At 42.7% G+C, this 5,587-nt stretch overlaps 1 pseudogene; it reads right to left on the reverse strand.

The window, feature by feature from the left end:
• Positions 1-5,491: 5,491 nt before the first annotated feature.
• LOC127139711 (uncharacterized) lies at positions 5,492-5,587 on the reverse strand (annotated as a pseudogene).

The following is a 5,587-nucleotide window of genomic DNA, read 5'->3' on the forward strand; positions in this document are numbered from 1 at the left end:
CTGGCATGGCACACTCACCCCGTTGTACAGATTGTTTCCTGATCAAAATCACCCAATTCACCGGCAAACTCACTTTAATTTTTTCATACACATTTTGCACCGTTGTCATCCTTGCATCTTCATCACATTCTAAGATAGAGTCAAAAATTGCCCTCTCAGGTAAAAAGCCAGGCACATACTCATAGGCTATATCCTTTATTTGCCTCACACCAGCCAGAATGAACAAAGCATTCTCCATCATCCTTCCATTATGCATTATCCTGGGGTTTAAAAAGATTGGTTGCTTAAAAACTTGATTGATGTCTGTGCACTCATAAAATACTCTTTCTTTTAAGAACCCCGCCCATGCACTGAACACCTCCTGATAAAATAACGGTATTTTATTATAGCAACCTTTCTTTAGGCTCATAAAAATTCCATCATCACCACACCCCCCACTGTTATGTAAAAACTGCTTAAAATACATCTTCCACCCATACTCCAACTCACCATATAAGAACTTCTGAACCATTTTAATCCTCATTGCATTTTTCTTCAAAACTAGATCTACTAAATTCAACCCTCCTCTATCCCTACATCCTATCAGTGTCTTCATTGATATCCTTATATTCTTCCCTCCCCAAATGAAATTACTCACTATATTTTTCAGCTCCTTTAACACCCACCCCGGCATATCCAACACACCCAGAACATAGTTTATTTTAGACATTAATAATGCATTCACCACAGTTACTTTACCCCTCAATTTCAATTGTCTTAATTTCCAGAAATTAAGCGTATTCCTGATTTTATTTAGCACCCCCTCCCAAGTTTCATCTCTTGCTTTCTCTTCCTTCAATCCTATGTTTATCCCTAAAATCCTAATAAAATCATCCCTGATCTTAAATGGGATTCCATCTTGCTTATTTCCCGCTTCCCCAAAAAACATGATTTCAGTTTTTTCCACCTTTATTTTAGCACCCGATGCCTCCCCATAAATCTCCAGATCCTCCATCACATATTCAATGCTCTTTAAGTTTTTAACAGTGAAGCTCGTATCATCTGCAAACTGATAAATCATACTATTTCTTCCAAACGGCATGTCAATACCTAAAATCCTCCTATCCTGCTTAACAAAAACAGCTAATGGCTCCGCAGAAATACTATAGAGAATTGCAGACAGGGGACATCCCTGTCTGATGGACCTCCCTAGGTTGAAAACATCAGTCAACGTACCATTTACTTTTATTCTCCCTTTAGCATTTCCGTACAGCAATTTCAGCCAAGAAATTAGTTTATCGCCAAACCCAAACTTCTCCATTGTTCTCCATAAATAATCATGCTCTACCCTGTCAAATGCTTTATTCAAATCAATACTCAATAAAATCCCTCCCTCCTTGTCCCTATTCATTTGTCCCACCACATCCCTGATTGAACATATAATATCAGTGATGTCCCTCCCCGGCATACTATACCCCTGTGTATTTGAAATGATGCTGCCCGCCACCATCTTAATCCTATTAGCCAATATTTTTGTTAAAATTTTATAATCACTATTTAGAAGACTTAATGGTCTATAGTTTTCCAGCTTCTTCTTACTCCCTCTATTTTTATAGAGGATTGTAATAATCCCTGTTGCCATTGAATCAGGCACCTCTCCTTTTTCCTCCATACATTTAAAAACCTTTAATAGTATTGGCGCTACTAGATCAACAAATGTTTTGTAAAACTCATTTGTCAGCCCATCTGACCCTGGGCTTTTATATGTTTTTGCTTGATTAATAGCTTCTCTTATTTCCTCAATGCGTATCTCCTCATCACACATCTCCCTATCCTCCTCTGAGAGCCTAACCCCAACTGTACCCAATAACCTCTCCACCAGATCCTGATTAATCTCTTCCCTCCTAAATAACTTATCATAATAAGTATGCACCTCTTCTAAAATACCCACAAAATCATTTATCTTCTCCCCCTTATCATTCTCCAGTTCCCCTATAAAATTTTTCCTCTGCCTCTTCCCTTCCAGATTTAAAAAGAACTTTGTACTCTTTTCCCCCTCCACTACATATTTAGCTCTACTTCTAATTATAGCGCCCATAAATTTCTCTTTCTCTAAATTTTCCAACTCACACTGTAATTTAATTACCTTTGCATTATCCTCTACAATCCTCCCCTCCTCCTTCTCCAGTTCATCCCTCAGTTCTATTTCTCTTTTTCTTTTCAAATAGTTTCTCTGTTTTGCATATCTTATACTTAGCCACTTTATTTTACTTTTCACCCTCTCCCACCACTCACATATATTTAAAACAAACAATGTGCTTTTTTTCTCCCTTATAATGCACTCTTCCACACTCTTTTTATACTCAGGTTCTTCCAACAAACTAGCATTTAAACACCACGTCCCTCCTCCCCTCCCTCCCCTTCTTTCACCCAACTGAAAAAACAGCGCAGCATGATCGCTTAACCCCAAAAAATTATACCTTATGTTCATCAAATAACCGGCAGCACATCTTTTAACCAAACATAAATCGATTCTACTTTGTTTTAATTGGCCCAAAACTAATTGTTTCCTTGAAAATTGCTTTCTATATGGATTTTCCTCCCTCCATGCATCAATTAAATCCTCCTTTAACATAACATTGTTTAACACTGCTCTAGACCCATCATTTTTAAAAACCCCAGCACTACATACGTCCAATCTAGTGCACCTTACATTGAAGTCACCAGTTAGCAAGCAATTCCCTTTAACAAAACCCGTCATTCTCCCAAAAAAATTTTCCTTTCAGCTTCTACATTAGGTGCATAAACATTGATCAAACGAAATAAAACGTTCTGTAACTCAAAATCAATGACCAAAAATCTTTGTCATCCTTGAAAATTTCCTTGATATTGTCTACACTCCCCTCCTTAATCAAAATAGCCACCCCACATTCCCTCTGACCCCATGGTTAACAAAAAGAGATCCCCTCCAAAGACTTCTCATATTGTCCATTATTTCGTCAGTCCAATGAGTCTCTTGTAAGCAAATTATGTCTGTGCTGAGTGCAATAAAAACTCTCTCTGCTTTCCGCTTGTCCCTCAATCCATTGCAGTTAAAGGAGCAGACTTTTATTTGAGCACTCATGCACAAAAGGATCAATGAAAGAAAGAAAAATAGCGGCTCCATTGTCATTGTCAGGGTGTCAGTTCTGAGCCAGGGCTTTTGTTTTGTAGTTCTGTTGTGTTTGTTTTATTTCCTGTTTTATTTTGTTATCACTGACCTCCCTCTTGTTTCAGGTGTCTTGTCTTCCCCTTCCTTCTGTGCTCCCTCCTCCTGGTGATTACCTACCCTGCCCTAATGTGGTTCACCTGTGTCTCATTGTCTGCCCTGCCCCTGTGTATTTAGTGTCTGTGTCTCCCTGCACTCCCTGCCAGTTCGTCTTGTGCCTCTGCCAGACCTACCAGCCTTTACTACGAAGACTTTTTCTCTCGCAGCCATAGTTTTTTGACCCTTGCCTGTATTTTTGACCTTGCCTCAGCTTAGCCCTCTTGTACTTGTTGCTTTCTCTTTCTGCCTACCCGTGTACCGACCCCGCTTGAATAAAGGACCTTGTTTTTTGTATACTCTGCTTCTGCCTCGTGTCTGCGCCTGTGTCCACTCTGCTACCCCCTGACAGTCATACCTTTTACTTTTTCACGGAAGTCTTCTCCTTTCCTTTTTTCTTCCTCTTCAGCTGTCTTATTACCTCCTCGCTAATATCCATCTCCTCGCTGCTCCCCTGCCGACTCTCCTCCGTCTCCTCGTCACCTGCACTCAGCTGGAAGACACGCCCCTCATCGTTCCGGTCGTGTCCTTTCCACGCCCCTCCTCCTTCAACCTCCTCTTCTCCTCGACCTCTCTCACCTCTAGCCGCATCCGTGCCCTCGAGCATCCCTGGGTCAGCATCCTCCTGACTGCTGTCCAATTCGGCAGTTTCCAACGACCAAATACGCCCTCCTCCAACCTCCCCCGCTCCTCTCTCCGCCGCCGTTTGTTCGTCCTCCGCCGCCATCTCCTCCTTCTCCTCCCTCTCCGCCGTCAGGTCTTCCACCACTCCCGTCATCTCCTCTCTGCTGGATGAAACGTCAGAATAATGTTGTTCACTTCCAAAAGCAGCAGGCGTCCCACACAAACACAAAGCCACTTTTTCTCCACAGTCCTTACACTTCCCCATCTCCATACATTCACGGGCATAATGTCCCTGATTCCCGCATTTAAAACATTTAAATGACGGGCAGTCTCTTACTACATGCCCTGGCTGAACACACAGCCGGCATACTTTTATTTGGCCGTCGTGGATCACTCTAAAATGTTCCGTGCCCCCCGCAGTTTCAAACTTCTTTGAATATGGCAGCAATTTAACAGTCTCCGTGAATTTGACTCTCAAAAAACGAGTCCCGTCAGCGATGTCTGTACCCGGCCACATTCGCCTTTTGATCGGCGAAATAGCCTTAACTCCCCAGTCTCTGAGTTTCTCCAGTATTTTCCCGTCTTCAATATATGTGGGTAGATTAATAAATGAAACCACAAGCTCATAATTTCCGAGCTCTTTTCCGATTATGCGGCTGTTCTTAATTCTCACTCCGTCCAGCAGCTTTTCTTTCCATTCGCGTCCTTCATCGTTAACTCATATGCCTTCTCCGACTTATATCTGCACCCAAAAACTTCTCCGCACTCTTCTTTCACTTTCTTTAACAGCTCAAGCATCGTTATTTTGTCTTCACCATCAATCTCTGCCAGCAGTGTCAGCCGTCTTTCATACACTCTGCTTTCTTTGTCCCCATCCAACACGTGTCTCGCTCCACTCGCCGGTCCAGTTTTCATATCCATGCTGACGTCGGGATTAAAGGGGATAATCCCCAAACAGCACAGGCTGCCTGGGGATTATATACAAAAACAATATAAAACGAAGCAACAAAAAGCACACTTCCTTAGCCAATAACTAAACCAAAAGCAACACACTCAGTCTCTATATCTCTCACACAAGCTCACACACTACTCTGCTTCACCGATAGGCGCGCTCAGGGTGGTGTGGCCGTAAGCCACAGCGGCTGCTGAAGACAGACCCTTTATACGTGCCAAAATAACACTGGCAGATCTGTTATTTCACATAGCAATCAACAATAATGGGATTTTCTCTAACAGTCAACAGCAAAACTAAGAAATAACTACTCCACCCAACAAGAATTTTCCGTATGGCCTGATCAAACATTTGGCTCTGTTCCAAGTCCATTTTCGTCGACGACGTATTGGGTCATTGTGCCCAAAACCCAGACTGCGCTCATTCATTCGGCAGCAGTGCAGACTTTACAGAGGTGACTTTCCAGCGCCTAATACCCGATTGCCGAAAGCGACGTGACATAAAACAGAAGTGCAAAACAGAGCGTGAAATACAGGCTGCAAAATAAAAGTAGTTTGGGCGTGCCCTGTCTCAACTACAGAGGAAGCGGCATTCTGCTGCTGTAAGATAGGCAGGACAAGATGGGGACAAAAAGCTTACGGCACCTGGTATTCCCAGGCGGTCTCCCATCCAAGTACTAACCAGGCCCGACCCTGCTTAGCTTCCGAGATCAGACGAGATCGGGCGCG

Source organism: Lates calcarifer, unplaced genomic scaffold, assembly GCF_001640805.2.
Source record: "Lates calcarifer isolate ASB-BC8 unplaced genomic scaffold, TLL_Latcal_v3 _unitig_2103_quiver_1592, whole genome shotgun sequence".
NCBI lineage: Eukaryota > Metazoa > Chordata > Actinopteri > Centropomidae > Lates > Lates calcarifer.